Below are 15,216 nucleotides of genomic sequence, written 5' to 3' on the forward strand. Positions count from 1 at the left end.
TGAGTGTGTGGGCTCCTCTGAGCCTTGCTGTTACATGGGGATTCAGTTGTCTGAAAAAACGCGTTTATTTCGGTCTGAAAAACACGTTTTGAAAAGTGTTCTGTTACTGCCCCATAACTTACATGGGGTTGACCAAACTTGCAGAAACATGTTTATTTCTGCTGAAAAACACGTTTTGACTCTTTCTGCACACTGGGGTTAAGAGCTGAGTGTGTGGGCTCTTCTGAACCTTGCTGTTACATGGGGATTCAGTTGTCTGAAAAAACGCGTTTATTTCGGGCTGAAAAACACGTTTTGAAAAGTGTTCTGTTACTTCCCCATAACTTACATGGGGTTAACCAAACTTGCAGAAACATGTTTATTTCTGCTGAAAAACACGTTTTTACCCTTTCTGCACACTAGGGTTAAGATCTGAGTGTGTGGGCTCCTCTGAGTCTTGCTGTTACATGGGGATTCAGTTGTCTGAAAAAACGCGTTTATTTCGGGCTGAAAAACACGTTTTGAAAAGTGTGCTGTTACTGTCCCATAACTTACATGGGGTTGACCAAACTTGCAGAAACATGTTTATTTCTGCTGAAAAACACGTTTTGACCCTTCCTGCACACTGGGGTTAAGAGCTGAGTGTGTGGGCTCCTCTGAGCCTTGCTGTTACATGGTGATTCAGTTGTCTAAAAAAACGCGTTTATTTCGGGCTGAAAAACACGTTTTGAAAAGTGTTCTGTTACTGCCCCATAACTTACATGGGGTTGACCAAACTTGCAGAAACATGTTTATTTCTGCTGAAAAACACGTTTTGACCCTTTCTGCACACTGGGGTTAAGATCTGAGTGTGTGGGCTCCTCTGAGCCTTGCTGTTACATGGGGATTCAGTTGTCTGAAAAAACGCGTTTATTTCGGGCTGAAAAACACGTTTTGAAAAGTGTGCTGTTACTGTCCCATAACTTACATGGGGTTGACCAAACTTGCAGAAACATGTTTATTTCTGCTGAAAAACACGTTTTGACACTTTCTGCACACTGGGGTTAAGAGCTGAGTGTGTGGGCTCTTCTGAGCCTTGCTGTTGCATGGGGATTCAGTTGTCTGAAAAAACGCGTTTATTTCGGGCTGAAAAACACGTTTTGAAAAGTGTTCTGTTACTGCCCCATAACTTACATGGGGTTGACCAAACTTGCAGAAACATGTTTATTTCTGCTGAAAAACACGTTTTGACCCTTCCTGCACACTGGGGTTAAGAGCTGAGTGTGTGGGCTCTTCTGAGCCTTGCTGTTACATGGTGATTCAGTTGTCTGAAAAAACGCGTTTATTTCGGGCTGAAAAACACGTTTTGAAAAGTGTTCTGTTACTGCCCCATAACTTACATGGGGTTGACCAAACTTGCAGAAACATGTTTATTTCTGCTGAAAAACACGTTTTGACCCTTTCTGCACACTGGGGTTAAGATCTGAGTGTGTGGGCTCCTCTGAGCCTTGCTGTTACATGGGGATTCAGTTGTCTGAAAAAACGCGTTTATTTCGGGCTGAAAAACACGTTTTGAAAAGTGTGCTGTTACTGTCCCATAACTTACATGGGGTTGACCAAACTTGCAGAAACATGTTTATTTCTGCTGAAAAACACGTTTTGACACTTTCTGCACACTGGGGCTAAGAGCTGAGTGTGTGGGCTCCTCTGAGCCTTGCTGTTACATGGGGATTCAGTTGTCTGAAAAAACGCGTTTATTTCGGGCTGAAAAACACGTTTTGAAAAGTGTTCTGTTACTGCCCCATAACTTACATGGGGTTGACCAAACTTGCAGAAACATGTTTATTTCTGCTGAAAAACACGTTTTGACTCTTTCTGCACACTGGGGTTAAGAGCTGAGTGTGTGGGCTCTTCTGAGCCTTGCTGTTGCATGGGGATTCAGTTGTCTGAAAAAACGCGTTTATTTCGGGCTGAAAAACACGTTTTGAAAAGTGTTCTGTTACTGCCCCATAACTTACATGGGGTTGACCAAACTTGCAGAAACATGTTTATTTCTGCTGAAAAACACGTTTTGACCCTTCCTGCACACTGGGGTTAAGAGCTGAGTGTGTGGGCTCCTCTGAGCCTTGCTGTTACATGGTGATTCAGTTGTCTGAAAAAACGCGTTTATTTCGGGCTGAAAAACACGTTTTGAAAAGTGTTCTGTTACTGCCCCATAACTTACATGGGGTTGACCAAACTTGCAGAAACATGTTTTTTTCTGCTGAAAAACACGTTTTGACCCTTTCTGCACACTGGGGTTAAGATCTGAGTGTGTGGGCTCTTCTGAGCCTTGCTGTTACATGGTGATTCAGTTGTCTGAAAAAACGCGTTTATTTCGGGCTGAAAAACACGTTTTGAAAAGTGTTCTGTTACTGCCCCATAACTTACATGGGGTTGACCAAACTTGCAGAAACATGTTTATTTCTGCTGAAAAACACGTTTTGACCCTTTCTGCACACTGGGGTTAAGATCTGAGTGTGTGGGCTCCTCTGAGCCTTGCTGTTACATGGGGATTCAGTTGTCTGAAAAAACACGTTTATTTCGGGCTGAAAAACACGTTTTGAAAAGTGTTCTGTTACTTCCCCATAACTTACATGGGGTTAACCAAACTTGCAGAAACATGTTTATTTCTGCTGAAAAACACGTTTTTACCCTTTCTGCACACTAGGGTTAAGATCTGAGTGTGTGGGCTCCTCTGAGTCTTGCTGTTACATGGGGATTCAGTTGTCTGAAAAAACGCGTTTATTTCGGGCTGAAAAACACGTTTTGAAAAGTGTGCTGTTACTGTCCCATAACTTACATGGGGTTGACCAAACTTGCAGAAACATGTTTATTTCTGCTGAAAAACACGTTTTGACACTTTCTGCACACTGGGGTTAAGAGCTGAGTGTGTGGGCTCTTCTGAGCCTTGCTGTTGCATGGGGATTCAGTTGTCTGAAAAAACGCGTTTATTTCGGGCTGAAAAACACGTTTTGAAAAGTGTTCTGTTACTGCCCCATAACTTACATGGGGTTGACCAAACTTGCAGAAACATGTTTATTTCTGCTGAAAAACACGTTTTGACTCTTTCTGCACACTGGGGTTAAGAGCTGAGTGTGTGGGCTCTTCTGAACCTTGCTGTTACATGGGGATTCAGTTGTCTGAAAAAACGCGTTTATTTCGGGCTGAAAAACACGTTTTGAAAAGTGTTCTGTTACTTCCCCATAACTTACATGGGGTTAACCAAACTTGCAGAAACATGTTTATTTCTGCTGAAAAACACGTTTTTACCCTTTCTGCACACTAGGGTTAAGATCTGAGTGTGTGGGCTCCTCTGAGTCTTGCTGTTACATGGGGATTCAGTTGTCTGAAAAAACGCGTTTATTTCGGGCTGAAAAACACGTTTTGAAAAGTGTGCTGTTACTGTCCCATAACTTACATGGGGTTGACCAAACTTGCAGAAACATGTTTATTTCTGCTGAAAAACACGTTTTGACCCTTCCTGCACACTGGGGTTAAGAGCTGAGTGTGTGGGCTCCTCTGAGCCTTGCTGTTACATGGTGATTCAGTTGTCTGAAAAAACGCGTTTATTTCGGGCTGAAAAACACGTTTTGAAAAGTGTTCTGTTACTGCCCCATAACTTACATGGGGTTGACCAAACTTGCAGAAACATGTTTATTTCTGCTGAAAAACACGTTTTGACCCTTTCTGCACACTGGGGTTAAGATCTGAGTGTGTGGGCTCCTCTGAGCCTTGCTGTTACATGGGGATTCAGTTGTCTGAAAAAACGCGTTTATTTCGGGCTGAAAAACACGTTTTGAAAAGTGTGCTGTTACTGTCCCATAACTTACATGGGGTTGACCAAACTTGCAGAAACATGTTTATTTCTGCTGAAAAACACGTTTTGACACTTTCTGCACACTGGGGTTAAGAGCTGAGTGTGTGGGCTCTTCTGAGCCTTGCTGTTGCATGGGGATTCAGTTGTCTGAAAAAACGCGTTTATTTCGGGCTGAAAAACACGTTTTGAAAAGTGTTCTGTTACTGCCCCATAACTTACATGGGGTTGACCAAACTTGCAGAAACATGTTTATTTCTGCTGAAAAACACGTTTTGACCCTTCCTGCACACTGGGGTTAAGAGCTGAGTGTGTGGGCTCTTCTGAGCCTTGCTGTTACATGGTGATTCAGTTGTCTGAAAAAACGCGTTTATTTCGGGCTGAAAAACACGTTTTGAAAAGTGTTCTGTTACTGCCCCATAACTTACATGGGGTTGACCAAACTTGCAGAAACATGTTTATTTCTGCTGAAAAACACGTTTTGACCCTTTCTGCACACTGGGGTTAAGATCTGAGTGTGTGGGCTCCTCTGAGCCTTGCTGTTACATGGGGATTCAGTTGTCTGAAAAAACGCGTTTATTTCGGGCTGAAAAACACGTTTTGAAAAGTGTGCTGTTACTGTCCCATAACTTACATGGGGTTGACCAAACTTGCAGAAACATGTTTATTTCTGCTGAAAAACACGTTTTGACACTTTCTGCACACTGGGGCTAAGAGCTGAGTGTGTGGGCTCCTCTGAGCCTTGCTGTTACATGGGGATTCAGTTGTCTGAAAAAAACGCGTTTATTTCGGGCTGAAAAACACGTTTTGAAAAGTGTTCTGTTACTGCCCCATAACTTACATGGGGTTGACCAAACTTGCAGAAACATGTTTATTTCTGCTGAAAAACACGTTTTGACTCTTTCTGCACACTGGGGTTAAGAGCTGAGTGTGTGGGCTCTTCTGAGCCTTGCTGTTGCATGGGGATTCAGTTGTCTGAAAAAACGCGTTTATTTCGGGCTGAAAAACACGTTTTGAAAAGTGTTCTGTTACTGCCCCATAACTTACATGGGGTTGACCAAACTTGCAGAAACATGTTTATTTCTGCTGAAAAACACGTTTTGACCCTTCCTGCACACTGGGGTTAAGAGCTGAGTGTGTGGGCTCCTCTTAGCCTTGCTGTTACATGGTGATTCAGTTGTCTGAAAAAACGCGTTTATTTCGGGCTGAAAAACACGTTTTGAAAAGTGTTCTGTTACTGCCCCATAACTTACATGGGGTTGACCAAACTTGCAGAAACATGTTTATTTCTGCTGAAAAACACGTTTTGACCCTTTCTGCACACTGGGGTTAAGATCTGAGTGTGTGGGCTCCTCTGAGCCTTGCTGTTACATGGGGATTCAGTTGTCTGAAAAAACGCGTTTATTTCGGGCTGAAAAACACGTTTTGAAAAGTGTGCTGTTACTGTCCCATAACTTACATGGGGTTGACCAAACTTGCAGAAACATGTTTATTTCTGCTGAAAAACACGTTTTGACACTTTCTGCACACTGGGGTTAAGAGCTGAGTGTGTGGGCTCTTCTGAGCCTTGCTGTTGCATGGGGATTCAGTTGTCTGAAAAAACGCGTTTATTTCGGGCTGAAAAACACGTTTTGAAAAGTGTTCTGTTACTGCCCCATAACTTACATGGGGTTGACCAAACTTGCAGAAACATGTTTATTTCTGCTGAAAAACACGTTTTGACCCTTTCTGCACACTGGGGTTAAGATCTGAGTGTGTGGGCTCCTCTGAGCCTTGCTGTTACATGGGGATTCAGTTGTCTGAAAAAACGCGTTTATTTCGGGCTGAAAAACACGTTTTGAAAAGTGTTCTGTTACTGCCCCATAACTTACATGGGGTTGACCAAACTTGCAGAAACATGTTTATTTCTGCTGAAAAACACGTTTTGACTCTTTCTGCACACTGGGGTTAAGAGCTGAGTGTGTGGGCTCTTCTGAACCTTGCTGTTACATGGGGATTCAGTTGTCTGAAAAAACGCGTTTATTTCGGGCTGAAAAACACGTTTTGAAAAGTGTTCTGTTACTTCCCCATAACTTACATGGGGTTAACCAAACTTGCAGAAACATGTTTATTTCTGCTGAAAAACACGTTTTTACCCTTTCTGCACACTAGGGTTAAGATCTGAGTGTGTGGGCTCCTCTGAGTCTTGCTGTTACATGGGGATTCAGTTGTCTGAAAAAACGCGTTTATTTCGGGCTGAAAAACACGTTTTGAAAAGTGTGCTGTTACTGTCCCATAACTTACATGGGGTTGACCAAACTTGCAGAAACATGTTTATTTCTGCTGAAAAACACGTTTTGACCCTTCCTGCACACTGGGGTTAAGAGCTGAGTGTGTGGGCTCCTCTGAGCCTTGCTGTTACATGGTGATTCAGTTGTCTGAAAAAACGCGTTTATTTCGGGCTGAAAAACACGTTTTGAAAAGTGTTCTGTTACTGCCCCATAACTTACATGGGGTTGACCAAACTTGCAGAAACATGTTTATTTCTGCTGAAAAACACGTTTTGACCCTTTCTGCACACTGGGGTTAAGATCTGAGTGTGTGGGCTCCTCTGAGCCTTGCTGTTACATGGGGATTCAGTTGTCTGAAAAAACGCGTTTATTTCGGGCTGAAAAACACGTTTTGAAAAGTGTGCTGTTACTGTCCCATAACTTACATGGGGTTGACCAAACTTGCAGAAACATGTTTATTTCTGCTGAAAAACACGTTTTGACACTTTCTGCACACTGGGGTTAAGAGCTGAGTGTGTGGGCTCTTCTGAGCCTTGCTGTTGCATGGGGATTCAGTTGTCTGAAAAAACGCGTTTATTTCGGGCTGAAAAACACGTTTTGAAAAGTGTTCTGTTACTGCCCCATAACTTACATGGGGTTGACCAAACTTGCAGAAACATGTTTATTTCTGCTGAAAAACACGTTTTGACCCTTCCTGCACACTGGGGTTAAGAGCTGAGTGTGTGGGCTCTTCTGAGCCTTGCTGTTACATGGTGATTCAGTTGTCTGAAAAAACGCGTTTATTTCGGGCTGAAAAACACGTTTTGAAAAGTGTTCTGTTACTGCCCCATAACTTACATGGGGTTGACCAAACTTGCAGAAACATGTTTATTTCTGCTGAAAAACACGTTTTGACCCTTTCTGCACACTGGGGTTAAGATCTGAGTGTGTGGGCTCCTCTGAGCCTTGCTGTTACATGGGGATTCAGTTGTCTGAAAAAACGCGTTTATTTCGGGCTGAAAAACACGTTTTGAAAAGTGTGCTGTTACTGTCCCATAACTTACATGGGGTTGACCAAACTTGCAGAAACATGTTTATTTCTGCTGAAAAACACGTTTTGACACTTTCTGCACACTGGGGTTAAGAGCTGAGTGTGTGGGCTCCTCTTAGCCTTGCTGTTACATGGTGATTCAGTTGTCTGAAAAAACGCGTTTATTTCGGGCTGAAAAACACGTTTTGAAAAGTGTTCTGTTACTGCCCCATAACTTACATGGGGTTGACCAAACTTGCAGAAACATGTTTATTTCTGCTGAAAAACACGTTTTGACCCTTTCTGCACACTGGGGTTAAGATCTGAGTGTGTGGGCTCCTCTGAGCCTTGCTGTTACATGGGGATTCAGTTGTCTGAAAAAACGCGTTTATTTCGGGCTGAAAAACACGTTTTGAAAAGTGTGCTGTTACTGTCCCATAACTTACATGGGGTTGACCAAACTTGCAGAAACATGTTTATTTCTGCTGAAAAACACGTTTTGACACTTTCTGCACACTGGGGTTAAGAGCTGAGTGTGTGGGCTCTTCTGAGCCTTGCTGTTGCATGGGGATTCAGTTGTCTGAAAAAACGCGTTTATTTCGGGCTGAAAAACACGTTTTGAAAAGTGTTCTGTTACTGCCCCATAACTTACATGGGGTTGACCAAACTTGCAGAAACATGTTTATTTCTGCTGAAAAACACGTTTTGACCCTTTCTGCACACTGGGGTTAAGATCTGAGTGTGTGGGCTCCTCTGAGCCTTGCTGTTACATGGGGATTCAGTTGTCTGAAAAAACGCGTTTATTTCGGGCTGAAAAACACGTTTTGAAAAGTGTGCTGTTACTGTCCCATAACTTACATGGGGTTGACCAAACTTGCAGAAACATGTTTATTTCTGCTGAAAAACACGTTTTGACACTTTCTGCACACTGGGGCTAAGAGCTGAGTGTGTGGGCTCCTCTGAGCCTTGCTGTTACATGGGGATTCAGTTGTCTGAAAAAACGCGTTTATTTCGGTCTGAAAAACACGTTTTGAAAAGTGTTCTGTTACTGCCCCATAACTTACATGGGGTTGACCAAACTTGCAGAAACATGTTTATTTCTGCTGAAAAACACGTTTTGACTCTTTCTGCACACTGGGGTTAAGAGCTGAGTGTGTGGGCTCTTCTGAACCTTGCTGTTACATGGGGATTCAGTTGTCTGAAAAAACGCGTTTATTTCGGGCTGAAAAACACGTTTTGAAAAGTGTTCTGTTACTTCCCCATAACTTACATGGGGTTAACCAAACTTGCAGAAACATGTTTATTTCTGCTGAAAAACACGTTTTTACCCTTTCTGCACACTAGGGTTAAGATCTGAGTGTGTGGGCTCCTCTGAGTCTTGCTGTTACATGGGGATTCAGTTGTCTGAAAAAACGCGTTTATTTCGGGCTGAAAAACACGTTTTGAAAAGTGTGCTGTTACTGTCCCATAACTTACATGGGGTTGACCAAACTTGCAGAAACATGTTTATTTCTGCTGAAAAACACGTTTTGACCCTTCCTGCACACTGGGGTTAAGAGCTGAGTGTGTGGGCTCCTCTGAGCCTTGCTGTTACATGGTGATTCAGTTGTCTGAAAAAACGCGTTTATTTCGGGCTGAAAAACACGTTTTGAAAAGTGTTCTGTTACTGCCCCATAACTTACATGGGGTTGACCAAACTTGCAGAAACATGTTTATTTCTGCTGAAAAACACGTTTTGACCCTTTCTGCACACTGGGGTTAAGATCTGAGTGTGTGGGCTCCTCTGAGCCTTGCTGTTACATGGGGATTCAGTTGTCTGAAAAAACGCGTTTATTTCGGGCTGAAAAACACGTTTTGAAAAGTGTGCTGTTACTGTCCCATAACTTACATGGGGTTGACCAAACTTGCAGAAACATGTTTATTTCTGCTGAAAAACACGTTTTGACACTTTCTGCACACTGGGGTTAAGAGCTGAGTGTGTGGGCTCTTCTGAGCCTTGCTGTTGCATGGGGATTCAGTTGTCTGAAAAAACGCGTTTATTTCGGGCTGAAAAACACGTTTTGAAAAGTGTTCTGTTACTGCCCCATAACTTACATGGGGTTGACCAAACTTGCAGAAACATGTTTATTTCTGCTGAAAAACACGTTTTGACCCTTCCTGCACACTGGGGTTAAGAGCTGAGTGTGTGGGCTCCTCTTAGCCTTGCTGTTACATGGTGATTCAGTTGTCTGAAAAAACGCGTTTATTTCGGGCTGAAAAACACGTTTTGAAAAGTGTTCTGTTACTGCCCCATAACTTACATGGGGTTGACCAAACTTGCAGAAACATGTTTATTTCTGCTGAAAAACACGTTTTGACCCTTTCTGCACACTGGGGTTAAGATCTGAGTGTGTGGGCTCCTCTGAGCCTTGCTGTTACATGGGGATTCAGTTGTCTGAAAAAACGCGTTTATTTCGGGCTGAAAAACACGTTTTGAAAAGTGTGCTGTTACTGTCCCATAACTTACATGGGGTTGACCAAACTTGCAGAAACATGTTTATTTCTGCTGAAAAACACGTTTTGACACTTTCTGCACACTGGGGTTAAGAGCTGAGTGTGTGGGCTCTTCTGAGCCTTGCTGTTGCATGGGGATTCAGTTGTCTGAAAAAACGCGTTTATTTCGGGCTGAAAAACACGTTTTGAAAAGTGTTCTGTTACTGCCCCATAACTTACATGGGGTTGACCAAACTTGCAGAAACATGTTTATTTCTGCTGAAAAACACGTTTTGACTCTTTCTGCACACTGGGGTTAAGAGCTGAGTGTGTGGGCTCTTCTGAACCTTGCTGTTACATGGGGATTCAGTTGTCTGAAAAAACGCGTTTATTTCGGGCTGAAAAACACGTTTTGAAAAGTGTTCTGTTACTTCCCCATAACTTACATGGGGTTAACCAAACGTGCAGAAACATGTTTATTTCTGCTGAAAAACACGTTTTTACCCTTTCTGCACACTAGGGTTAAGATCTGAGTGTGTGGGCTCCTCTGAGTCTTGCTGTTACATGGGGATTCAGTTGTCTGAAAAAACGCGTTTATTTCGGGCTGAAAAACACGTTTTGAAAAGTGTGCTGTTACTGTCCCATAACTTACATGGGGTTGACCAAACTTGCAGAAACATGTTTATTTCTGCTGAAAAACACGTTTTGACCCTTCCTGCACACTGGGGTTAAGAGCTGAGTGTGTGGGCTCCTCTGAGCCTTGCTGTTACATGGTGATTCAGTTGTCTGAAAAAACGCGTTTATTTCGGGCTGAAAAACACGTTTTGAAAAGTGTTCTGTTACTGCCCCATAACTTACATGGGGTTGACCAAACTTGCAGAAACATGTTTATTTCTGCTGAAAAACACGTTTTGACCCTTTCTGCACACTGGGGTTAAGATCTGAGTGTGTGGGCTCCTCTGAGCCTTGCTGTTACATGGGGATTCAGTTGTCTGAAAAAACGCGTTTATTTCGGGCTGAAAAACACGTTTTGAAAAGTGTGCTGTTACTGTCCCATAACTTACATGGGGTTGACCAAACTTGCAGAAACATGTTTATTTCTGCTGAAAAACACGTTTTGACACTTTCTGCACACTGGGGTTAAGAGCTGAGTGTGTGGGCTCTTCTGAGCCTTGCTGTTGCATGGGGATTCAGTTGTCTGAAAAAACGCGTTTATTTCGGGCTGAAAAACACGTTTTGAAAAGTGTTCTGTTACTGCCCCATAACTTACATGGGGTTGACCAAACTTGCAGAAACATGTTTATTTCTGCTGAAAAACACGTTTTGACCCTTCCTGCACACTGGGGTTAAGAGCTGAGTGTGTGGGCTCTTCTGAGCCTTGCTGTTACATGGTGATTCAGTTGTCTGAAAAAACGCGTTTATTTCGGGCTGAAAAACACGTTTTGAAAAGTGTTCTGTTACTGCCCCATAACTTACATGGGGTTGACCAAACTTGCAGAAACATGTTTATTTCTGCTGAAAAACACGTTTTGACCCTTTCTGCACACTGGGGTTAAGATCTGAGTGTGTGGGCTCCTCTGAGCCTTGCTGTTACATGGGGATTCAGTTGTCTGAAAAAACGCGTTTATTTCGGGCTGAAAAACACGTTTTGAAAAGTGTGCTGTTACTGTCCCATAACTTACATGGGGTTGACCAAACTTGCAGAAACATGTTTATTTCTGCTGAAAAACACGTTTTGACACTTTCTGCACACTGGGGCTAAGAGCTGAGTGTGTGGGCTCCTCTGAGCCTTGCTGTTACATGGGGATTCAGTTGTCTGAAAAAACGCGTTTATTTCGGGCTGAAAAACACGTTTTGAAAAGTGTTCTGTTACTGCCCCATAACTTACATGGGGTTGACCAAACTTGCAGAAACATGTTTATTTCTGCTGAAAAACACGTTTTGACTCTTTCTGCACACTGGGGTTAAGAGCTGAGTGTGTGGGCTCTTCTGAGCCTTGCTGTTGCATGGGGATTCAGTTGTCTGAAAAAACGCGTTTATTTCGGGCTGAAAAACACGTTTTGAAAAGTGTTCTGTTACTGCCCCATAACTTACATGGGGTTGACCAAACTTGCAGAAACATGTTTATTTCTGCTGAAAAACACGTTTTGACCCTTCCTGCACACTGGGGTTAAGAGCTGAGTGTGTGGGCTCCTCTGAGCCTTGCTGTTACATGGTGATTCAGTTGTCTGAAAAAACGCGTTTATTTCGGGCTGAAAAACACGTTTTGAAAAGTGTTCTGTTACTGCCCCATAACTTACATGGGGTTGACCAAACTTGCAGAAACATGTTTTTTTCTGCTGAAAAACACGTTTTGACCCTTTCTGCACACTGGGGTTAAGATCTGAGTGTGTGGGCTCTTCTGAGCCTTGCTGTTACATGGTGATTCAGTTGTCTGAAAAAACGCGTTTATTTCGGGCTGAAAAACACGTTTTGAAAAGTGTTCTGTTACTGCCCCATAACTTACATGGGGTTGACCAAACTTGCAGAAACATGTTTATTTCTGCTGAAAAACACGTTTTGACCCTTTCTGCACACTGGGGTTAAGATCTGAGTGTGTGGGCTCCTCTGAGCCTTGCTGTTACATGGGGATTCAGTTGTCTGAAAAAACGCGTTTATTTCGGGCTGAAAAACACGTTTTGAAAAGTGTTCTGTTACTTCCCCATAACTTACATGGGGTTAACCAAACTTGCAGAAACATGTTTATTTCTGCTGAAAAACACGTTTTTACCCTTTCTGCACACTAGGGTTAAGATCTGAGTGTGTGGGCTCCTCTGAGTCTTGCTGTTACATGGGGATTCAGTTGTCTGAAAAAACGCGTTTATTTCGGGCTGAAAAACACGTTTTGAAAAGTGTGCTGTTACTGTCCCATAACTTACATGGGGTTGACCAAACTTGCAGAAACATGTTTATTTCTGCTGAAAAACACGTTTTGACCCTTCCTGCACACTGGAGTTAAGAGCTGAGTGTGTGGGCTCCTCTGAGCCTTGCTGTTACATGGTGATTCAGTTGTCTGAAAAAACGCGTTTATTTCGGGCTGAAAAACACGTTTTGAAAAGTGTTCTGTTACTGCCCCATAACTTACATGGGGTTGACCAAACTTGCAGAAACATGTTTATTTCTGCTGAAAAACACGTTTTGACCCTTTCTGCACACTGGGGTTAAGATCTGAGTGTGTGGGCTCCTCTGAGCCTTGCTGTTACATGGGGATTCAGTTGTCTGAAAAAACGCGTTTATTTCGGGCTGAAAAACACGTTTTGAAAAGTGTGCTGTTACTGTCCCATAACTTACATGGGGTTGACCAAACTTGCAGAAACATGTTTATTTCTGCTGAAAAACACGTTTTGACACTTTCTGCACACTGCGGTTAAGAGCTGAGTGTGTGGGCTCTTCTGAGCCTTGCTGTTGCATGGGGATTCAGTTGTCTGAAAAAACGCGTTTATTTCGGGCTGAAAAACACGTTTTGAAAAGTGTTCTGTTACTGCCCCATAACTTACATGGGGTTGACCAAACTTGCAGAAACATGTTTATTTCTGCTGAAAAACACGTTTTGACCCTTCCTGCACACTGGGGTTAAGAGCTGAGTGTGTGGGCTCCTCTTAGCCTTGCTGTTACATGGTGATTCAGTTGTCTGAAAAAACGCGTTTATTTCGGGCTGAAAAACACGTTTTGAAAAGTGTTCTGTTACTGCCCCATAACTTACATGGGGTTGACCAAACTTGCAGAAACATGTTTATTTCTGCTGAAAAACACGTTTTGACCCTTCCTGCACACTGGGGTTAAGAGCTGAGTGTGTGGGCTCCTCTGAGCCTTGCTGTTACATGGTGATTCAGTTGTCTGAAAAAACGCGTTTATTTCGGGCTGAAAAACACGTTTTGAAAAGTGTTCTGTTACTGCCCCATAACTTACATGGGGTTGACCAAACTTGCAGAAACATGTTTTTTTCTGCTGAAAAACACGTTTTGACCCTTTCTGCACACTGGGGTTAAGATCTGAGTGTGTGGGCTCTTCTGAGCCTTGCTGTTACATGGTGATTCAGTTGTCTGAAAAAACGCGTTTATTTCGGGCTGAAAAACACGTTTTGAAAAGTGTTCTGTTACTGCCCCATAACTTACATGGGGTTGACCAAACTTGCAGAAACATGTTTATTTCTGCTGAAAAACACGTTTTGACCCTTTCTGCACACTGGGGTTAAGATCTGAGTGTGTGGGCTCCTCTGAGCCTTGCTGTTACATGGGGATTCAGTTGTCTGAAAAAACGCGTTTATTTCGGGCTGAAAAACACGTTTTGAAAAGTGTTCTGTTACTTCCCCATAACTTACATGGGGTTAACCAAACTTGCAGAAACATGTTTATTTCTGCTGAAAAACACGTTTTTACCCTTTCTGCACACTAGGGTTAAGATCTGAGTGTGTGGGCTCCTCTGAGTCTTGCTGTTACATGGGGATTCAGTTGTCTGAAAAAACGCGTTTATTTCGGGCTGAAAAACACGTTTTGAAAAGTGTGCTGTTACTGTCCCATAACTTACATGGGGTTGACCAAACTTGCAGAAACATGTTTATTTCTGCTGAAAAACACGTTTTGACCCTTCCTGCACACTGGGGTTAAGAGCTGAGTGTGTGGGCTCCTCTGAGCCTTGCTGTTACATGGTGATTCAGTTGTCTGAAAAAACGCGTTTATTTCGGGCTGAAAAACACGTTTTGAAAAGTGTTCTGTTACTGCCCCATAACTTACATGGGGTTGACCAAACTTGCAGAAACATGTTTATTTCTGCTGAAAAACACGTTTTGACCCTTTCTGCACACTGGGGTTAAGATCTGAGTGTGTGGGCTCCTCTGAGCCTTGCTGTTACATGGGGATTCAGTTGTCTGAAAAAACGCGTTTATTTCGGGCTGAAAAACACGTTTTGAAAAGTGTGCTGTTACTGTCCCATAACTTACATGGGGTTGACCAAACTTGCAGAAACATGTTTATTTCTGCTGAAAAACACGTTTTGACACTTTCTGCACACTGCGGTTAAGAGCTGAGTGTGTGGGCTCTTCTGAGCCTTGCTGTTGCATGGGGATTCAGTTGTCTGAAAAAACGCGTTTATTTCGGTCTGAAAAACACGTTTTGAAAAGTGTTCTGTTACTGCCCCATAACTTACATGGGGTTGACCAAACTTGCAGAAACATGTTTATTTCTGCTGAAAAACACGTTTTGACTCTTTCTGCACACTGGGGTTAAGAGCTGAGTGTGTGGGCTCTTCTGAACCTTGCTGTTACATGGGGATTCAGTTGTCTGAAAAAACGCGTTTATTTCGGGCTGAAAAACACGTTTTGAAAAGTGTTCTGTTACTTCCCCATAACTTACATGGGGTTAACCAAACTTGCAGAAACATGTTTATTTCTGCTGAAAAACACGTTTTTACCCTTTCTGCACACTAGGGTTAAGATCTGAGTGTGTGGGCTCCTCTGAGTCTTGCTGTTACATGGGGATTCAGTTGTCTGAAAAAACGCGTTTATTTCGGGCTGAAAAACACGTTTTGAAAAGTGTGCTGTTACTGTCCCATAACTTACATGGGGTTGACCAAACTTGCAGAAACATGTTTATTTCTGCTGAAAAACACGTTTT

This window comes from Lepisosteus platostomus, chromosome 9 (genome assembly GCF_059453375.1).
Source record: "Lepisosteus platostomus isolate fLepPlt1 chromosome 9, fLepPlt1.hap1, whole genome shotgun sequence".
Taxonomy (NCBI): Eukaryota; Metazoa; Chordata; class Actinopteri; order Semionotiformes; family Lepisosteidae; genus Lepisosteus; species Lepisosteus platostomus.